General features: G+C 38.2%; 1 long non-coding RNA gene across 4 annotated transcripts in view; it reads left to right on the forward strand.

Moving 5' to 3' along the window:
- The first annotated feature begins 979 nt into the window (after positions 1–979).
- The window catches only part of LOC134475792 (uncharacterized), a 214,297-nt gene continuing 191,809 nt past the window's right edge, over positions 980–23,467 (forward strand). For 2 of the 4 annotated variants that reach the window (XR_010047050.1, XR_010047048.1), the window contains exon 1: positions 980–1,139. This is a non-coding gene — a long non-coding RNA (uncharacterized LOC134475792). The remainder of the gene's footprint in view (positions 1,140–23,467) is intronic. The other 2 variants (XR_010047051.1, XR_010047049.1) reach the window with 2 other exon arrangements.

A 23,467-nucleotide genomic window follows, 5' to 3' on the forward strand; every position in this document is an offset into this window, starting at 1 on the left:
TCAGAAACGACGCCTCACAGATGACACTTCCGGTTACGGAGCTTCAGTGGCTCCCCGCGACACTTCTCTGCCGCAGCCCCCTCACCGTTACGATGGAGCACGCCTCTCCAAGTTCTACTTCGGATCGATTCTGGAATCCAGCGCACCCTTTTGAACTCTCCCAAGGAACCTGCTGGAAGTCGGAAGCCAGGCGAGAGCAGCCCACGTCTTTCACCCTAACTGCAGGCCTGAGGGGAGCGCGGCTCGCATTCAGCCAATCCTGGCGCACAGAGGGCGGGCCTTTCTTCTTTTGGCCCAATCCGGGGGAGTCTCTCGCTTCCTTCCGTCCAGCCCATATCGTCCCCAGACCTGTACTTGGCATCTGCTAGTGACGTCTCACTGGGCCCAGAAGGCTCCAGCTTTTTTCTCTTCTCACTTGAGGACATTTACAGCCTAAGCCGTAAAGGATACTCGCGCCGGTCCATAAACGTGCTCCCCCAAAACTGCGGTAATTTAATTCTTTAACCTCCAAGAAAGGCTGGAATGGGTGAGACTCTGTGGTGTGGAGGATTCTTGACGAGCAGTTGTTGCGTCCAATCGAAGTGCGGCGCGCAGTCTGGTTGGCCAATGGAACTCGGATCCTAAAATAAGAGGCGGACCTCCCGGAAGTGGGAATTACTCCTGAATCTCCGCGATCAGCCTCAGTGTTCAGCGGCCCTGGAGCAAAGGAAGCTCGACCTCCGGACACTCTTGTGGCACCGAGAATGGAGTTGTGAAAGTAAAGGTGCAGCATGTACAGTGTTTATCCAGATGAGTAAAAGTTCGCCCTGACATCACTTGTTAAGTAAGGTGGGGTTGTAGGCGGAACTATCAGATTAGGCCTTCCAGGCCTAACGGGGAGGGGTGCGTTAGTGGGCGTGGCTTTGAGGGGCCTCTATGTCTTTGTTGGCTGAGAACCGCACCGCGTCGCTCTCTGCACACCGTTAAAATGCTGACTGGACAAGGGGCGGGTTCGACGGCCCGCGGCCCGCCTCATTGGCTTCCAAACAAAGAGGACAGCTGAGGCCAGATGACATTTTCCAGTCCCTGGAAGCGTGAAGAGCGGTGCAACGCGAGGAACGCTGCAAGAAGCCTGGACAGCCAGCAGAAGGCGCTCCCAGGTGACAGTTTAAGAAAGGGCGAGCGCGGGTGCGCAACTCCTTAGCGGCTCAGGCTCTTTGTCTCTGGGTGACTTTAGATCTGTGTTTCTGCATCTGTTTGAGCTTCTCGGGGTTGTCCGCGCTTGGTCCTCAGCCAGCTGAGTGACTCCGCACACCCAAACCCACTAGGTGAAGCCCCAGAGGGACTGATCCCTTGGAGCCACAGCTCTGTCACCTGGGGACAGAATTCTGGATAGGGTCGTGGCTGGGGCAGGGTGGAGGGCTCTGCAGGCATCTCCTGATGTTGGATCTGAATGGGAGGTTACTTCCTGGGATAAGTTTGGGGTTGCGTAAGAGGCTTCCAGCACTTTGTAGCATCCCAAGTGCCCAAAGCCATGGCTTTTTCCTTGTGAAACACTGACTCAACGTTATAGACCCGTGGGCTGAGGATTGCTTGGGTTGAAGTGACTAAAGGTGCTTAGCCTACTTTAAGCCATTGCTAAGTGGAAGATTTTGATGCTAGTTATTATTATTTTAATTATAATTAAGACAATGAAAACCAATTACCGATGTGGAGCCTTATATATACTAGGTAACGTAAGTAAAATATAGTTATTATAACGTAAAAGCAATATTTAAATTTAGGCATAATACAATATATTTACTGAATGATTATAAAAACTATATACAAAACATGTTAAGAATCACAAAATAACATAAGAAAATTACATAATACAGAAAATATGTAAATGAAAAATATTTTAATGCAGACAGTAAAACAATTTTAAAAGAAATGTGTATAGCCGACAGTATACTATTGGTATTCTTTATAAAGTAAAATTGATAAAACATGCTGAATTTTAAGTAATTATATGATTTAAGCATTTACTGATTTATGTAGTTAAAATGCACACTAATGGGGGCTGAGGATTTAGCTCAGCGGCATAAGCACCTGCCTTGCAAGCACATGAATGTAGAATATAAATGCACATGAATGTAGAATATAAAATGAAATGATATTTGTATGCAGTTTGGGGCCTATGAACTTACTTTATGTGGTTGAAGAGTATGCCCTCTAAGACCAAGTAAAACATTTCTGCAGTGTTTACCAGGTATCTCAAACAGGTCCCTGTACTCTGGCTAAAGGCGTTCAGGCTCTCTGAGCCTGGCTTTCATCATCAGTACAGAAGCGATGTCAATAGTGGTACCTACCTTGCATGAATGTTTTAGGGTATTAAATGACCCAGTGTTACACCTAAATTAACATCTGGTACGTGGTTGGCCATGACAGTGTTACTTTAATAAATATTATTAAATCTCATGACTTATAGAATAATTCATATACATTGTAACTTACTGTATTATATATATATATGTATATATGTATATATATATAGATGTTACACTAAATTATGCATAATATAGATACCGAAATTATAGTTCCACAATATTGATTGAACATGGAGATGTATTAAGTTGTCCCAGTCAGATGGACCCTTAGGAAGCCAGACGGTGAAACAGATGGACCAACCTCTGAACATACAAAGGCCAGAAAGACAAACTGTCTCCTAGCCAGACAGACAAGAGAGCCCCCCCAGGAACAACAAGATGTCTGGTGAAGAGTGGTCTCAATATCATGAAGACAAAGGAGACGCTCAAGATGCTAACTCCTAAGTCACTAAAACAAGTGTTACATTGGAGAGAATTCAAACCAGTGACCAGATGCTTCCTCCTTTGCATATCTGGCATATCTCTGTGTTGTAAATTTTAGATTATGTGTTTGAAGGTAAAGTTGCATTTTTCACCTGTGTTTAATACTGGTCCTGTATCTCAACAGAACTGTACTGCAAGTAGGCTCCTTTTTAAAACTTTTGCTAACTTGCTCTGTGAAAGAGATTGGTTTTTTTTCAGGGAAAACAGCAGAGCTAAGAACACCAACAACACAATCCCTTCTCTGAACCACTTGGCACCAAATGTGTTTTGACCTCACAGGTTCTCCGGTCTTAGGCGCGTATGGAATGGATTATAAAGTGTCTCAGCCCGGCTGGGCAGTGCCTGGTGATTACACTGATTCTCTCTCCATGGGAGTGATAAAGGTGGAACCTCCCCGACATGAGCACACTTCACATTTTGCTGGCATTGAATTTACAAGATTTTCATCTGTAATTTTATGACAAATCTAAATGGTAAAAATATACTCACTGGCATCCCATGAGTGATGAACTGTGAGAACAAGAAATATATTTAAAGATACAATGGCCCCAAATTTTCAAATTGATGAAAATTATAGGCACAGGTTTGAGGAACTCAACAAAATCTATGTAGAATAAAAACAAAAGTTCAGTAGGAAATATTACAAATACATTGCTGAAAACAAGGGAAAATGACAAAATATTATAAAGAAAAAGTAAGATATGTTACATACACAAAAACAAAGATGATTTAAAGTGGATTTATAAAAAAACTTGAAATCAGAACTATGGGAAAATTACTTTATGAAGAAAATAAAAATAAATATGTTATATTTTATACTTTGTATGATACTCTTTCAAAATGAAGGCAGCATAAAAAGTTTCAAAGAAAAGCAGCAAGATTTTCTCACTAGCAGGCCTGTACACCAAGAAAAGTAAAGACAATTCTTGAATAATGGATGTTAAATAAATATAGTTGGAAAACTAATGTATGTAAATGAATGAAGTGTTATTAGAACACTTAGTTATATTATCTAGATAAGTGTTAAAAAGTGGTAACTTTCTAAAATATAACTGTCTAAATGAAAAAAACAGCATATCATATAGTTTATAATATTTGTAGAAATGATGCAAATGACAGCAATGGTACAAATGGAAGTCATAAATGATAGTACATTGTTGTAATGTTCTTATATATTATTATTTGAAGTTGCACTGTGATAAAGAAGCATTTGTTAACCATAAGAAAATAAAAAAAAAGGATACACTCCAAAATGCCAAAATGTAATAAGCCTAGAATTTAGAAAAGGTAGAACCATAAATATAAGCAATCCAAGAGAAAGATGAAAAAGCATAACAAAAGAATAAAGAACAGATGTGACAAACAGGACAAATGGTAAGGTGGTCAACATTGTGTATTTGTAACTGAATCAACAGGTCAATTAAAATACAGATTGTCAAAAAGTGAATAACAGCAAGGGCCAACTAACTACATGCTTACTAAAAGAAACTCAATGTAAGAATATGGTCTACAAAAACCATAAATAATGACCCCTTAAATATACAAAAAGGTACGGTTTAAAAGTACACTGACCAAAAACCTTACATCACGTGACAACGTTATGAAATCAGACAGATCACAGTAGCAGCAGCAGCAAATAGATGTCAAAATAAGGTACACTAAAGTGAGGCATAGCGCCATGATGGAGAGGTCAAGACCATGCATTTATTTAGAAGACATAATTAAACTAAGTATGCATCCAAATACAAAACTGTAAAGTACCTGAATATTAAAATGATAGCACTGGAAGGAGAAACAGACAAATCCAAAATCACAGAGTTTTCAGTGCTACAGAAAGGGATAAAATAGGAAGGGCAGACAAAAGCTAAGGCATAGAAGATGTGAACAGATACCGGCAGAAATGATTTACTGATTGACAAAGGCGTTCCCCCCAGTCATGGCACAGTAGATGTTCTCCAGTACTTATGGCACATTTACAAGGTAGACCACCTGCTGAAACACCAAGTGAGTGTGAATACACTTTTAAAAAGGTTAAATCATACAGATTGCTCTTCAGTCACAACATGGAAATAGCTGTTTTACAAATGAGAAAGGGACTAGGAAATGGGGGAGGGAGGGGAAGAAAGGGGATGTAAAAAAGAGTTAAGATGTGTTATGTCCAGCAGTAACTCTTCCTCATGAATGCAATTACGCACTGCAGACATGTAGCAATAAAAATTAAAATGAAAAAGGAATTGACAAAAGGCATCTTGGAGTGTTCCAGATAATCAGAAATTAAGTCACTGTGTTTCATATTAACATATGAAATAAAATAATAAATACTATAGGATATTAGAAAATATCCTTAACTAAATAAAACTAAAAACACAACAAAAATTTGGAGGATGCAATGTGGTGCTTATAGGAAAATTTATGAGCACATGCTTAAAAATATATGAATATTATAAGCATATAAGTATATTTCTTCATATAAATACATAAAGAAATGGCCGTAATTAGTGTTCTGCTGTGAGTTTAAGAAGTTGGGAGATGTAAAGAGAAATTAAATGTGAAATAAGAAATAAGGAAATAATATGGAGGGGAATTCAGTGAGATAGAAAACAAAACCAAAGGAACCAAAGTAAAAGTATTTAGTTTTCCAAAATGTCCATGTTACTAAAATTTGTGCATAAATGATAAGAGGGGAAATAAATTTGTGCATAAATGATAAGAGGGGAAATACTGGAATTGAGTCACGTGACTAGAGAGCCTCTAGACATTACAATATAATATTAAAAATTACCTTTGAATTTTTTTAGTGGAGTACAGATAGATATGTCCATTCAATCACACCTGAGGAATGCAAAACCTCAAATTCCATACTAGAGTTAGCAGGGATCAGCCATGTGATTCACAGATGGGAAAACTGGTGCAGAGGAAGAAGTGATTTGGCCTGGGGCCACCAGAGAATAAGTGAATAAACCACTGATCTAACAGCCAGTCCTGGACTTGTGCCTCTGGATGGACAAAACCAGGCTTTTGCTACTGTTCTTCCCTCAGAGGAGATTTTAGGGGCATCCCTTGGAAAGCTGACGCTCAAGCAGATTCCTGGGGACCAGGGAGGTGCCCTAGAAGGAAAAGGAGACCTCATTTCTTTGCTTACATAAATACGGTGGTCCTTCAAAATTGACAATTGGTGGCAGAAAAAGTCCATGCTGCTTGGACCTGTAGACACCTGCTCTGAAGATCCTTGAACTTTGAATATCTAGAGAAGTTCTGAGATCAGCTCCTCTGCCCAGAGAGTGTGAAGAATGAGTTAGGCACCATCACACTCTCTGTTAGGAGCACACTGCTAACAAATCAGCCCGCCTGACCTCCTTGCCGCCATCTCAGACCTGGGAGTCTCTCAAGACCTGTTTACCTCGCTTTTCTCTGGATTAGGATCCACTAGGAGAAAACAGTATACTTTAGAAAGCACTTCTGAAAGCACCTGAATGTGCCCTTCCACGTTTTCTACTGGAATTTTCTGGGAAATAGCAGAGATTATTGAACAATCCAAAGTGATTTCTCAAATGTCTAGAGCAATGGATGAAAGAATTTTTGCAGTTGAAGAGTTCATCTGTCCCTGAAATTAATTCAGTACTATACTTCTATCAGTATTAAGAAGTGATGTTTATCCAATACCATGTGGCGGTATCTATTAAGCACCCTGTCTACATAAATTTAATTGTTCCAGTCAATTCTATGCTGCTAGAGCAAAATACTTATAGTATTATAACAAAAATACACTTATTTTCTCACAATTTCAGAGATTGGTAAATGTAAGATCAAGGGCTGGGATGTGGTAAAGGCCTTGTCACTGCATCTTCCCAGGGCAGAAAGTTCAGAGGGAAAGAGAAGCAGGGACTTGGCCTTTCATGGAGAATCCGCCCCTACTCAGCATATATCCAGAGGGAATAAGCATCCTAGGAATAGTGGAGCATGTTGTATGCCCGATAGACTTCTGTGCAGTCACAAAAGGGTAAAATTCTCTCGTGTGTGGCAGGATGGATAGAAATTATAGAAGGACACTATATTAGGTGAAACAAGCCAGAGTCAGAGAGATAAACATCAAAGGGTTGCACTGTTGTGTAGAACGTAAAAATTCATCTCTCAGAAGTGAGAGTAGAGTGGTGGGTTGTCAGAGGCTGAGAGAGTGGGGAACAGGAGAGCCTGGGGAATGGGTGGTCAGTGGGGACGCAGTGCAGCCAGGTAGCAGGAAGAAGTTCCAGTGTGCAAGGACTATAATGCATTGCATATTAAAAAAAAACTGGAAGAAATGTTTTTCAATGTTTTTCTTCAAATAAATGATGAACATTTGAGGAGATGGATATTTTTAACCTGATTTTAACGTTACACAATATATATATGGACATTTTACCCAAAGTAAGAACAGCACATTCAAACTCACATATATATATTATTTTTATGTTTAAAAAACAAAGATACAACACACTGACTCCTACACTAATTAGCCTAGTACATCTATAATGGAATTAATCCATTCATCAGGGTAGAATGTTTTAGGTCTGACCTTTTAATATCATTACAATCATTAAAATTTCTGGGAACTATATTTTGACATGAGTTTTGTAGGGTACAAACACGTGAATCAGTGTTGATTTTCACAATAATCCTATGAAGTGTTCTTTTTTTTTTTTTTTTACTAAGCAAGATACAGGTAGAGAGTTCAAGTAACTTGCTCAAGGTCATGTAAATAAAATCTTTATGACTTTATACTGTATTGAATTAATACTATATTGTTTGACATTAGCAACATTGGGGCTTTGAGTTCCCATGAAACTTTGCTCCCTTAACCTCGTGACACCTATGCTAACATCTTCCCCTTCTAGAGCAGTGGGTATGACAGTGTTAGCTGTGTCTCTCTGAGTCAGGTTGCTACAACATTAATGCTTGTGGGAAGAAAGATGGTAGCAGGAGCCAGGCAAATGGGAGCTGAGTATTTTGCACTAGGACTGTCCTGCTGATTCTGGGTTCCACGACCTTCTGTAGTGTGACCCATGAAGTGGTCACATCACACACCCAGCTGCTATAAGGAATCAGCTCCTGTCTGTCCCTCATCTCCTCTCCAGGAAAGACACTGCCAAAGTTCTTCCCCCATGATGTGCATCTCTGGTGGTGTATTCATCGGTTCAAGACCTCACAGCACAGCTCAGCATTCCTGGAACACAGCAAGCTTTGTGCCATGATGTGCTTGCTTCCTGGATCTTGTGCCTAGAATCCAGCTCCTTCCCCCTGTTTCCTAAAACTCTGTGTGTATGATTCCTGGTTGGAAGTGAGAAGAAACTAGTTCTGGCCAGTTTATTGAAAAGAGGCCCCTAGGAAATGAGTTAAAATGGCAGGAGGTATCTAAGAAGCATGAGGTAGCTCTGGTATACTTTGATGGAGGGTTTCCATTGAGATTCCAGTCTTTCTGGGTCAGACAGGACTCCAGCTCAGGCCATATTAATTGGTTCGTGGAAAGGCATGTGACGCAACATGGCTCAATGATAGTCCTCATTCAGTGAAAAGGATGCCTCTCTTCAATGGGGGTAGCAGATGTGAGCCTGGAGCTTTGAACTCCTACCCCAACTTGCCATATAAAGGGAATCCATGTGAGAAATGATGCCATATAAGGAAGCAGAGCTGTGAGTAGGACAGACAGACCAAAAGGCCAAAGGAGCCTGACTCTGGGTCAAGACAGCCCAGAAGTCATTATGCTGCAATTATGAGCATCCATAAATCCCTTTTGCCTAATGTACTTTGAGCTAGTTTTCTGTCATTTGTGATATATTACAATAGCTGTAACCCACAGCAGGCTCTGAGCATCTCCACAGGGCCTGTTTAAACATTTCCTTAATAATAGGTTAATCTACTTGTCTAGCTCCTCAAAGAGGGTCATCTAAATAATCAGTGACCAAACCCCAGAATATAACTACGCATCACTCAGCAAAGTAGTTTTAGTATATGGTGCTATGAAGAGTAACGTTTGGTATTACATCATTAAATAATTCATAGGTTTAGGAATAATATCTTTATTATCTATTTTCTTTTTAAATAAGTGAAACACTTAAGGACAAGAGCCTGACATGACATAATTTTGTAAAAGATTGCTTGACTTAGCAATTCTACTAATTTTTTAAGCCTAATATTAGGCATTCCTGCAAAAACTAGACTAAAATATATTTACTTATTTATAAAATATATTTGTCTCTGATGATACCCATCACATCTTATAGTTTTACAGTCAGTAATTTTTTCTTTCTAGTTGTTTTGTGCCCTACAAATTCCATATTATGTTTCTTTCATTCGCTTTTGGATATGAATTTATCTATTAGAGCAGAATCAAAGCACCTAGTGACTTGGAATATTATGCAAAGACCCTCATTTTTCATTGTCTTGGGCTTTAGAAGTTTTGTCTTGCTTTTTCTGTCAGAATGGGACAGCTCTTGCTTAGTTTAGATAAGGCTGCCTCAGCACTTCCAGCATAACCTGCTAATTTTAGGAGACTTTACAAGCTGGCTGTAACCCACGTCCTCAGAACTGAGAAGCACCTGCACCTTCTGAGATAGAAGTGCATCCCACCTGTATTTTTCTCCTAGAAGCATGGCATCTGTTCTTTTTAATGTAATATGTGACATTTCTCTGACTGTCTTCGTATTCAGACAGCTATAAAAATGGACTGAGTGGCTTATAAATATCAGGATTTATTTCCCATAATTCTGGAAGCATAAGTGTAAGATCAAGGTACCAGGAGAGGCAGTGTCGAAACAGGGCCAGATTTCTCAGAGATAGCGCCTTCTCAGTGTGTCCTCACATATTAGAAAGACAAGCGAGCTCTATAAGGTGAAAAGGACATTGGAATACTAATTCCATTCAGGAAGTTTCCATACTCAGGCAAGCACCTCCTCTGAGCTCCAATTCAAAATACTATCAGCTTGGGGGTACCATTTCAACGTTCAAACAAGGAGGGGCACAAAATTTGGACTTTAGGGCTGACTTTCCCAATTTTTCCAAATCATAAGATTTTTAAATTATACTGGACAGCAACGTTATATAATGTCTCTTTCCCAGTGTTGGTTTCTCTGATACTATTTTTTACTTAGATTTGGGTTATGGGTTTTAGGAAGAACACTGCAGAGGAGACAAGCATGCGAGGTCAGTACCAGTTATCTCTGCTGCTACTGGTCTTTATCACTTGATTAAAATCATCTCTTCACTGGGGATTTAGCTCGGTGGCATAAGCACTTGCCTGGCAAACTTGGGGTCGTGAGTTCAATCCCTGGTACAAAAAATAAAACAAAACCAAATAAAATGGTCTCTTCAGTGTTTCTGTGGAGAGTGGATGAGCTGGAGATTGACCACACATTTGAGGTGAGAGCAGGGCTAACACCAGAACACAGAGCACCAGAAGGATCCATGTAAACAGGTAATGGGACCAGAGCAAGGCCAGTCCAGCAGGTGTCCGGCCCTGGTGTTCCTCCCTGTGAGCTACAGCATAGAAAGCTCTGAGAATGTTTCGCTTTCAGTGTTCTCAGCAAAACACTGAGGCCTTGTGCTTCCTGCCCTCACACACTCCTCCCCCCCCCCCCCGGTCACTGTGTGCACATCAAGATGCGGACATTCTGGGATGTTGCTGCATTTCCATCAGAGAGGTCAGGTCCCCCTGGTCCCAGCTTTCCTTTTAGTATGTGTCTAGGTTTTACTTAATCTACTGTTGCCCCTCTCAGGACCCCACAGTCTGCACAGGTCATGGCAGTTTCTGTATTATAAAATCACAATTGATTATTAGAGACTTTCAGATGGATTCTAATAACCAGGATTCTCTTGCATTTTTGCTACCCTAGTCATATATTCAGCCCTTTCTTCAGAGGCCCTTGTTTTTTTTTAAATGCATAATGATGCTATGAAACTAGCAGTGTTTAGATCTGAACACTAGGTATACTCATTGCTACTGAGATGAGTTTAAGGTACAGAGCCAGAATAACTCTCTATATGTGAACATTTATAAATACTTCTGTGTACATGTATCTAGATACACATTTTAATAAACATGAGTTCATACCACACTGATAGCACTGAGAACTCTGCCTCCATGGGATACAGTGGAGCCTTTCTCCCTCTTGTTGAGGCAGGAGAATTCAATGAGTTCTTCAGTGGCACTAAGAGACCCTGAAAGAGAGAATTAGGAAAAGAAACCAGCCCTGCCCTGTTTTGTTCTTACTGCTAAGGTTGAAGAATGGGTATAGTCAACTGTAGGGTTCGTGACATAAAAATGTATGTGTTGTGTGTTAGGGAAGGACTGTGTTGGGGACATGACAGGAGGCCCCTGATCTGCAAGAAATTCTAGCCCGTGGGTCTCCAGACCTGGGTGTTCTCAGACTAGTAGGCAAAACTACAGGTTTGGGCTCATCCTGTGCTACCAGCCTTGCACTGAGAGGACAGGAACATAGCTATGTAAAGGGGGGAGAAGGACAGCTCTGCATGATGATGGAGGGCCATGATTGTAAGGACCCACCTCGGAGATCTTGGTGCATCTTAGAGAGTGCTGTCAATCTCCAGGACCTTTCAGGACTAATAGGGTAATTATAAAGTATATTGCTGTTCTCTTTGGGAATACTGGTTTCCCTTTGGGAAAATTGGAATTTTTAGTACGTTGTTAATTTTGATTAACAGAATATAATAATCATGGATCCTATTATGTGTACTGAGGAATAGCCATGATGCAGCATTGATATGATTATATAAATAGTATAATTGATATTAATAAAGCAATTAAGAATTAAGAGATTATTGTAAACACAGGGAAAATCAATGTTTAAATGGATGATGTGAAGTTCATAAATGGTAAGCCCTCATTTATAATAGGAACATTGATTATTGGTAGTTTCAGTAATAATAAATACTAACCATAGAGTAATGATAATAAATATAATATAAATGCAAAATGTATTGAGCACTTACTTGCTCTCAGGAATTTCAAGTATCTTCCATTATTAAATATTTAATCTTCCTCATCACCCTGCAGAGAGTTTCTGTAATTATCCACATGTCACAGTTGAAGAATCTGAGGCAGAGCGCCTGGATGACCTGCCCTGAGGTGCAACTGCCATGTATTAATAAAATTTGGATTTTCACCTTAGCACCCTGAGTCTAGGCTTCAATTGGTGAGCCTTTATGTTTCTTATGGCACTTAAGGAATAATATTAGCTATCTACATTCTGTTAATACTGTAATCTCCTATCAGTGAAGACGGAGGAATTGAAAGGTCTCTTTCTAAATCTCCCCTATCCTCTGGGCTCTCACTTGGTCTCTGATTCCTGTTGGTCTCTGGTTCTTCCTGATTCTCTGCACTGTATCTGCAGTTACACCACCAAGCTGTTTATGTGAAGGATGATGAGTCTGGTAGGAAGACAGACTCCTTCTCCATGGTGTCTTACTCCTGTGGTGTGGTTATAAATGGGTAAATACTCAATGCCTATGTAGCTTGAGTGGGAGACCCTGGGTGTGGGTGCAGCGGGCACATTTTGTTGTTTTGAGCCCTGCATAGAAGCATGTAGAAGTGGAATCTTGAATACAAACACATGAAGGGTCCTATGCATGCTCATTCTGTCGTCTCAGTTTCTTTGTTTATCCTACATCTTGTGTTGCCTGCAAAAACAGAAGACTCTGTGTCTTGCCTTGAAGGAGTATGGAAGGTATTTGGGGTCTGGAATGTCCTGGTTAAACCCTTCCTGCATTCACTTCTGCTCCATTATTCCTGTGTTTTCTACACACACCAGAATTCACTGTACATACTGTATGTAGCACAATTTTCTGTTTCTGTACAATTTGGAGAGATGTTCGTATAGATCCTGGTTACTGCCTACTTATATTCTCAGTGTGTGGTAATATTGTGCCTCCCATGTATTCAAGGAGTGCAGGTTATCAAGGCAAACACCTCTCTGCACTCTGTGAGCAGTCATTTTGAAAAAATTCAAGTAAATCTCACAGATTTCACATCAATACTTGTTTTGTGTATTTCTTAATCCAAGTTTGGATAGGAGGACCACATGATTTGTTCAGTTTTGTAGAATGTATTATTTAGGTACCCAGATTTCTGTACTGAGTTTTTTGAAACACTGACAGCTTTAGAAGGGCTTCAAAGATCACAATAAGAATTTTTATCTTTATTTTAAAATAAAGCAAGTATGAAAACTGTATGTTCAGTTATTTTATTAGTGTGTTCTCTGATACTACAACAAATGCCTGAAATAATCCATTTACAAAGAAAGGTTTATTTTAGCTCATGGTTTTAGAAGTTTCAGTCCATGGTCAGATGGACCTATTGGTCTGGTGAGGGTGTCCTATGGTAACACCAAGGAACATGTAGTGGAGTAAAGCCACTCACTTCAGGGCCGGGGAGTGAGGGAGGGGAGAGAGAGAGAGAGAGAGAGAGAGAGAGAGAGAGAGAGAGAGAGAGAGAGAGAGAGAGAATGAGAATATAAACAAAGCAGACTCTTACAATCTCTTTCAAGAACATAAGCCTAATGACGTAAACACCTCCCAGTTAGAATTGAGGAGCTACCAGACAACAGTTGATAAGGACAAGGGTAAAGAGATCTCCCAAACTGACAAAGAAAATTGCAGGAAAAGCTTTTGAAGTTTGGCAAGGTATCCGAGAGGGAAGAAATCTCCAGGTGGTGAGTGGTAGGAAATGAAATACCAGAGACTCCTAATGAGTCCCACATTGTGAGTGCAACTCCCACAGCATCACCCATTGTCCAAGCTCATTTTCCTTGTATTTGATCTGTGTCAAAAATGAGTTTTCTTTCTTGCCTAATCTCCTTGTAGAAACTCGGGAGCTACAAATTATCATATCAAATTACTTTATAGATCTGCACTATGCCATTGTATCGGGTTCATAGTGGTAAAATAGGAAGCAAAGCCCATTGAAGGAGACAAGGGGTAGGTGGAAGGCATATATGGGCGCTCAGGAAATTAACATTGTTTGCAACCATGAAAATAGATGACACTGTAGATCACTTGTGGTTATCACTTTGATTCCCAAAAGTAGAAGTGGGATAGATATAAATGACACTATACTGCAGTAAATACTATAATTGGGTTTTATTTCCTTTGGTATAAGATTCATCTTAATGAGTACAAGTTCTGAAGCTGATCTCTGAGACAATAACCATATCATAGTTAATATTAATGGCAGAAGTCACAGCCATTGTTAAGATGTTGAGGGAAGAGTGAGTTGTGTCTTCAATATATTTGGATTTAATCTGCTAGTTTGACCTTAAAAATACAGTCTGAAGGAAGGAGCCTGCTTAGCCATGGTGAAGACAGATCCAGGTGTTAGGTGTTCAGAGCTGGGTTTCACCAAGCCTGGTGCTCATAACTTCAAGACATTTCAGCCAAAATTCATCAACAGAGGCAAGCGCTGCTCTCCTGATTGATTATGAACAGATGGATGGGGCAAAAAAGATACATAAACAATTAGTTCAGAACCCCACATCAATACACTAAGGCTTTATACCACTTAAAAACTTTTATACAGTTGGTGATGCAAAACAAAACAAAAAACCAAAACAAATCCAGGGCTGGTTAACAAATCGGTCTGTGGACACAGGGAGACAGGTTGAGACAAATGGTTGCTGCACGATGTTCCTAACAGGGTGATCTTGGAAGAGAGATGAGGGCAAATCTAACACAGCACCCAAGGGACTTCTGGTCTCCCTGTTTCTCTGGAAATAGAAGGGGCTTGAAGGTAGGGGGTGTATTAACTCTAGGCAATGGCACATGCGTGCTCTGGTCCTCTTCAGTCTGAAGCTGATTGCAGCCCCAGATGGCATCACATGGGGAGTCAACCCACTGGACTGTATGGAGCAGAGACATGATGGCTGCCAATTTGATCAGGCTTTGTAAGGAAAAGAGGACAGGCAGTGAGATATGTATACTTTAACCACACAGTTTGATGGCTTTTTTTTTTTTTTTTTTTTTGTCTTTTTCCTTTTTATCGGTACCGGGGATTGAACTCACAGTTGCCTGCTTTGTAAGGCAGGTGCTTATGCCGCTGAGCTAAATCCCCAGCCCCCAGTTTGATGGCTTTTTAATGAATAAATGTGCCACGTAGTGACATTTCAGTTACAGTATAGCAGCAGCTGTAATTACTGCAGTTCCTTAATTCCCATTTGGATCCACTTGGGCAGTGTCAGTCCCAGGCAAAACCGACACGACTGCTATCTCTGGAGATCCATTTTGTCTACCTTAGACTTTCTGGACATAGATCCACATAGTACAATCCGTCTGTTGTTCAGTGTCTTTCATCATAACACTTTTAAAAGTCACCCATGCTTTCCACATATTATTTACTCCCTTTATTTCTGAATGCTCTTATATAGCAACAGTAATGCACACAGAGGACAAAATGGTGAATTCTGTGCACCTATGGTATCATTGGTAAAGACTATTACATGTGAAATGAAAAATATCCCAAGTTTTATAGAGTGTGGTCCACAACTTGGCAGAAAAAAAAAAAAAAACAGAACACTTGAACTTTTTTAAAATTTATGCACTTTATTTTAAAAACATTTTCCTAGAGCAATAGAAGCACGAGGTTATTACAGAAAATATTGCACTAGAATTCCAAACTTCCCTTTTCCTATATAGTCTCACTGCTGTGATGCTCCCTAGGGACAGATATTTTATGTATTCTAGTATTTTTTTATAATTGTCTCCCAAATACACTCCTACAGCTATGTTGTTTTTGCAGATTTTTACTGATTTTCTCTACATGTTCCTTATCCAGCCCTCTGTTTCCCCTAACCTTTCCCTAATTGGTATCATTTTACTGTTGCAGTCTTTTTATTATTGCTACTCTATGTGTGCATAATTATTAAAAAACTTTGTTTTCTGGTCCATCATATATAACTCAATCATTAATTTGTAAAATAAGTATATTATTATCATTTTTCTGGGAGTATCCCTTCTTGCTTTTCCTTTTCTGCTTTGTACCCAAGTTACATTACATTTTATGTTATTAGATCAATAATATTTATATTCAGTACTGAAATCAAATCCTACATATTTTACCTATACATCATATTAAAGTTGAAAACCAGTAAACTATATAGGTCATTATATATTGGTTTTGAAACCAGAATTACCCTGATATAAAATCATGAGAAGAATGATATTTTTGAGATGTTTCATAATTCACATCCTATACTTCATTTTGCTTAGTCGCTATGAGTATATCTCTAAATTCTCCACAGTATCTATTGGTAGTATGACATCAGCCCTCTTCAGTTTTTATTTTTGTATTACTATATGTTGGTCTGAAAGATGATTACAGTCCTTGTGCATGTGTATAAAATATCTCAATTCTGTTATCATCCCATTTCCCTGAACTCCATGTCTTTTTTTTTAAACTGGTAGAAATAGTACATACTTTAAAAGAAAAAAATAAAGAGTAATAAATCACTAGTTGATATTTACTTTCTGTCCTCTTACAAATAATTGTTCAAGATACAATAGTGGAACATATAGATGGGAATTCAAACATGGAGACTGCAAATAGTTCTGTTCAACTATTTAATAAAATCTTAGCAATATAGTTATCAGTCCTATACACTTAAACATGTACACATTTATCCATATATTCATTGATGTTGAGATTAAACAAACCAAAGCAGACTAAAATCACTCTGAACAAAGAATAATAGTATTGCTGGATTTCACATCATGATACTCCAGAATCAGCTTTGGGCCATGTAGTGCCTTTTTTTCCTTCAAAGTATTTGTTCATTTCATCATGTGTCATAAGATAGTTCTTGTAAACTGTTTATAGGTTTTACGCAAGTATGAGTCTTAACATGTATTTCTATCCTTTCTATATTAGAGGGAGGAACAGAAAAAAGCAGGACAGAATAAAACATATTCCTACAGACACATAAAACTGAAAAGACATATAAGACAGCTGTACAAGGAGTTCTACCATGGTTACGGAGTTGTCTCATTATCATCAATAGAACTGGCTATATCATCAGATAAAGTTTAATTGCATATATCAGTACATAACAGTATTAATAGAAATACAACTTTGTAGGTATTGTAGAGCTACAAAAACAGGTAGTAATCAAATCAGAATGGGTATCATAGTGAATCATTGTCATTTTCAGTTGTCAATACTCTCTGACTTGATACCGTCAACCTTAACATTTTTGAATAAAATCTGTCAATAACAAATAGCAATCAAGCAAATCAGATTTAACTAAGATCAGTCATGATATAACAGTATAAGTTATATAGGGATCCAGATTAAGTTAATAGGAAATTAAAGATAATTGCTGTGCTATATCCTGATGTTTTTTGGACAGCTGTCTGTGCCCTGAGATCTAGTGCTTGTATACAAACTGGGACGGAATAAGTTCTATCTAAGCAGAGTGGTGCAAGTAATATGGGCTTTAATTCCTAATACTCTATTAGCAATACCTTCTGCTGTCTTTTTTAAAGACTATTCTTCCCCTTTCAGTCCCCCAGGTTGTAGTGTGAATTTTTGGGTCTCCCCAACACCCTCGATTTTATATTGGGAGGGCAACCTGCTATTTACCTCAGTGTTTCTGAACTTTCTCACTCTTGAACTTGATCTCTAGTTGTATTTCTTTACCTATTAAAGCCTTTCTTTCCAACCTATCCATAAATACTAGTCCAGTTGCCCCTATTACTCTCTGTTTCCCTATCACATAGAGTTCTGTTTTCTCATATTTGATTTTCGATCCATATACCTTTCTTCAGGCTAATTATATTTCCTATTAAGAGCATTTTGGTGGACCATACCTCTTGATCCACTCTGCCTGCAACACTCTCTTTTTTTTCTTAATTTAGTGTATCTAGGCCATCTATATTAGAAATTATATCCAACCTTCTCTGCCTCATTTCTGTTGAGCTCTTTTTTCATCATTAGTTGTCTGTTTGTCTTCATTTCACTTTTTGTACCATTCATTGGGGCCTCTCAGCCACAGTTCCTGGAATCCTGGTGCTTTTCTCTCTCTTTAGAATTTTCTTTCAGGACTTGGAATACTTTGCTCCATGCTCTTCTCAATTTGATGGTTTGTGCCGAGAAGTCTGCTGTAATTCTGGTGGGCTTTCCCTTGTAAGAAATCTGTTTCTTGTCTCTGACTGCTTTTATTTTCTGTTCTTATATTGCATTTCTTGGATCTTGATAATTATATGCCTGGGTGTATTTCTGTTTTGGTGGTATGGAGTTCTGTATGCCTCATGCACCTGAATATCTTTTTATTTTCCTATGTTGAGGAAGTTTTCCTTCATTATTTCTGTGAATAGCCTTTGTAGTTCCTTTGTACACCTGCTTCTTCATTCATGTTCTTTATTCTTAAGTTATAGATCCTCTTGTTGTCTTCTAGCCTTTGTATTGTTACTGCTTGTTTCCTTGTTATTTTTAAGAAATTTTTCCTTTCATGATCCCACTTTGCAAACCTGTCCTCCAGTTTGGATAATCTATCCTTAGTTTCTTTCAAGCAGTTTTGCCAGCTTTCAATGGAATTTTTAATTTCCTGGTAATCTCTTTGAACCTGCTTCATGTATTCTATGTTTTCTCTATTTTATTCATCAAACAATTCTCCCCCCCCTTTTTTTTGTTCCTCCACTCTTCCATTTTTTTCTTGAGAGATGCTTAGGGTTTCTTTTATTATTTTATTTATGTCTTGCTTTACTTGGTTAAATACTTCACTTTTGAACTTGTCTATGAGGTCCCAAAGATATTGCTTTATGTCCACTGGTTCTGTGTCTGATATTGCATGTTTGCTGATCTCACTCTCCTTTGCATTTACCTTTCTTGGATCAATATTCTCTGGGTTGGGGGCTAAGGATCCTTTTTATTGCTTCTTCTTCTCATATTTTTTGTTCCTTCCATACAGGTATATATAGGAGGGCCTAGTTTCTTTTTTTGTTGATTGCAGTTCATCTGAAATGTGCTGACTAGGTGCTCCTGCCCACTGCAGTGTACTACGGAGGTACTGGGGCTAGCCTGTTGGGTCTCAGTCCAGGATGTGACCCAGGTCAAGCACTCCCCCCCAATCCCACTTGAGAAGGGAACAGCTGATTAAAGTCACTGCAGCTCCTTGTTCTCGCCAGTCTGCTCGGTTCCAGAATCTTGTCTATTGGAGCCCCTTCACTGTGGAATGATTTTATTCCTGTCACTCACCACAGGTCGATGCAGGTTCCCTGCCAGCTCAGTTCTCCATTCGGTTCACTGACTCCCATCCTCAGTGCAAGTGAATTTCCAGTGAGTCAAAGCAGAAGGATTTCAGGTAGCTGAGTAATTCACCGCCACGTGTGTTTGGGCACTGCAGCAGGAGCACTGAGCCTTTAGCTGTTCCAATTGTAGAACCGGGACTGTATGTTTGATTGGTTCTTCTCACCTTGGGATGAGAGGATTCATCTTCCTCTGTTCAGGACTCTCCATGCTGTCTTATGTTGAATTCTAAGTTGGCTATCTCGGGGAGCCTCTGTAGCCTGCTGTTATCTATCAGCCATCTTTACCAGACTCCAACCTCCATGTCTTGATTACCATCTCATTTGAGACAGATCTCTCTCCTTCCTTCTTGCTGTCTTTTATTTTGCTTGTCATTTGTACTTTGGGTTTCTCATATGAGAGACGACATGTAATATTTAAGCTTGTGGGTCTGATTTATTTATTTCACTTAATAGTGATCTCCACGTACATCTGTTTTCTTACAAATGACTCAAATTTAACCTTCTTTATAGAATAGAAGCGTTTCATTGTGTGTAAATACCATATTTCATTTAACCACTCATTTTCTGAAGGACATACAATTCTCTTCTAAGATTTGGCTATTCTGAACTGTGCTGCTATAAACATGGCTTTGCATGTTATTACTGCAACACAATGTTTTTAACTCTGTGAGGAGGTACCCAGAAGGGGAATAGCTAGGTCAAAGGGAATTTCTAACTTAAATTCTTTGAGGAATCTCCACAACGATTTCCACAGTAGTTGTTTTACTGTACATTCCCACCAACAACACAAATTTCTTTTCCCTGCAGCCTTGCAAGCATTTCCTATCTTTCAATTTCTTAATGATAGCCATTCTTCCTACAGTAAAGTAGAATCTCATGTAATTTTAACTTGCATTTCTCTAAAGGACAAAGATGTTGAACATTTTTAATCTGTTTGTGGGCCATTTGTACTTCTTCTTGGAACTGTCTGTTCATTTCAATTGCCTGTTTCCTGACTGGGTCTGGGAGGTTTAATATTTTTCAGTGCTATACATAATCTAGGACTTAGTCTTCTGCCTGAAAAGTAGCTGAGGTTTTGTTAGTTGTCTCTGTACTCTTGATTGTTTCCTATGATGTACAGAAGCTTTGTTTGATACGATTCCATTTGTTGTTACTGGTACTACTTCTCATGCCATTGGGGTTCTGTTCAGAAAGTCCTTTCCTATACCTATGTTTTCAAGAGTTTTACATATTTTGTCTTTGAGCAGAGTAAATGATTGTTTTAACATTTAGATATTTGATTCATTTTGATTTTAGTTTCATATATGATGATTTACCTGGGTTCACAATTTAGTCTTCTGCATGTAGATAGGCAATTTACTCAGCACCATTTATGAAACACACTATCTTTCTTCCATTGTATGCTTTTGCCTACTTTGTCAAAGATCAAATAGTCTAATGTGCCTGGGCTGGTTTCTGCACCCTCTATTCTGCCTCCCTGATCTATGTGTCTGTTTTTATGCCAGTACCATGCTGTTTGTATCACTGTTGCCTTGTTGTATAACTTTAGATCTGGGATTGTGATACCTTCTGCTTTCTTCTTCTTATCCAGGATTGCTTTTTCTATTCTAAGCCTCTTCTGATTCTATATGAATTTTAGGATTGCTTTTTCTAGTTCTACTTGGAATGCTGTTGGTATTTTGATTGGGATTGCCTCAAGCCCAAATATCATTTTTACTAAATTAACACACAAGAATTTGCTATTAAATATCACATCCAGTATACATTTTAATTAACATGCTATGTTTTTCATCTCTGCATGTTTTCTTTGGTTCTTGTATATATCCTCCATTTATTAGCCTATCATCTTGATATTTTCATCTGCATTTATGATACTTTAAAATGCTTTATAAAAGTTTTCTGATATTCCTGTCTACCAATACTATCATCTCTGTCACTTCTGAGTCTCTCAGTAAATAATTAGTTTTACTTCTATTTATGTCATAGTTACCTATTGATTTAGTTTTTATTGTTTTATTTTTCTTTAAGAACATTGCCACTGTTATACTGATAATAATTTTAGATTAACGTAAACACACAAATATTGATGAAAATTCTCAAATAGTTTTCACCCAACTGTCTCTAATGAAAAGCTCTTACATAATGACACATTTTGAAAAACTCAAATTAGCACTAATACAATACTATCAGCTTAACTACAGAGTTGTTTCAGTTTGACAGTTTTCTTATTATGCTTTTTTTTGTTTTTGGACCAAGATCTAACTTAGATACCATGTTGTGTTCAGTCACTGTGTTTCTTAAGACACCTCTGATCTGTGCTAATAATTCAGTCTTTCCCTCTTTCATGGCCCTTTTTAATTCTGAAGTGTACTGCTTAGATAAATTGAAGAATGCATTGTGATTTGGGTTTTGGGTACTGTTACGTTAGGAGTTAAGATAAATACCCAGAGGTGAGTTGTTCTTTTTTCTCACATCACATTATCCCATCAGTGTGATTTATCACTGGAGCTGTTAACACTGACTCTATGGATGAAGTTATGCCTGTCATATTTCTCTATTATAAAGTCACTGATTTCCCTTTCCATTCTTCTTCCTTTGGAAGTGAATCACTAAGGCATTCCACACCCAAGGGCAGCGAAATTAAGCTTCATCCAATGGATGAATGAGTATCTATACATTATTTGTAATTCATTTACAGGAAGACTTGTTCTTAACCATTTATGAAACTAAATTACTGATCTGTATAATATGAACCAACAGGTATTTATTACATCCATTGAGATACATCTCAGTGCTCTTAGCATTTATGTTGTTGCTTAAGTTGTCATAGCACTGTTTATTGGGAGAAATTTCAGCTTGGCCTCTGTGCCCGTTATCTATGCTTCTAGCTTTTTGAAATTGCAAGATCATGTTTAGAAACCAATATTTGAGTCCTGGATATACTCACAACTAATTGTTATTTCAGTTAGGCCCTTTGAGCTGATACAACTCGGAAACTTATGTTATCTGCAGATACAAAAATATTTCTTAGCTTTTTTTGTGTGTAAAAATGAGTTTGTACTAATATCTTTGTGTTTAATCTGGAACAACAAAAACATTCTGGTTTCTTTTCCTGTTTACCAGTTTTTTATCTGGCTTTGAAAATATTGAGTCCTAATTTATGTGCTTATTTGTTCAGACCTACCATGCATAAAATAGCTTCATAATCAGTGACCTGTATCTTTGAGAGAGCTAACTGTATCAGTTAGAATATCGTTCTCCTTTCTATATATAAACCTTGAACTATCGAAAATTCATCACTAGCAAAACAATAATCTACAATTTTATACTACATTATTATATAATAAGGATAATATTACAAGATTTTTTGTTTGTTTTGGTGCTAGGAATTGAACCCATGATCTCATTGAGTTGCATCCCTGACCCTTTTTGATTTTTTATTTTGAGACAGAGTTTCATTAAGCTGGTATTTTACCCAGACAGGGCTCGAAATTGTGATTCCCCTGCCTCAGCCCCCTAGAGTGGTGAGATTACGGGCATATGCCACCATGACTGTCCAAGATTTGCTCTGAAGCTACACTTCATGTAAAGGCAACACCAGAGATAAATTTAAACAGAATAGTTAAGAAATTAAAAAACCCGCATTTAACTATCTATGAATTAATAGAAGTTTATACTGATAGCACTGACTGAGCCCTCAAAACAAGACTTAGTCAAATCTCCTCCATGGTTATTTACAGTGTTATTCCACAGCAGTGATAAATCTGCCTCTCATTACCTACATTTTTTCTTTACTTATTTTTGAAACTAGTGTACTCATTTTCTGTTGCTGCTGAAATAAAGTTATTAAGCTTTCTGTGGAATCTTGAAGCTTTTATAGGTAAATTGAGGCAACTTGAGACCACAATCATAAGTGAAATAAACTCACATTTGTAAATATTGTGTTTCCATAGTGTAAAAAAACAGATAGAAAAATAAGATCCAAAATGTACAACAGATATGGTGATAATGAAAGGAAAAGAAAGTGCTCAAAAGGAAAGAAATCCTGGGATAGGGGAAAAGAGAGAAGGAAGAAGGGAAAAGATTGTATGTACACAGGAGTACACAAGATAGATAGCTATGCTACGAATCTTTATTCATACAAAAAAAGTTGTGTTTTCATTGTTTGATTGATTTTTATGTCTAAATCCTGTAACCTGAAGAACTATTTATAACAATATGTAATATATTAATTAGTGTTAATTTTCTATTTTTTGAAATTCTGTATTGTTCCTATCTTTCTTTTCTGTTTTGCTTTTTAAAATAAAAAAAAGAGTTTTTTTGATCTGCTGTGAATATCATAGGTTTATTCC

Source organism: Cavia porcellus, unplaced genomic scaffold (genome assembly GCF_034190915.1).
Source record: "Cavia porcellus strain 051 isolate PalLab524CR breed Dunkin Hartley unplaced genomic scaffold, mCavPor4.1 scaffold_4, whole genome shotgun sequence".
Lineage (NCBI taxonomy): Eukaryota > Metazoa > Chordata > Mammalia > Rodentia > Caviidae > Cavia > Cavia porcellus.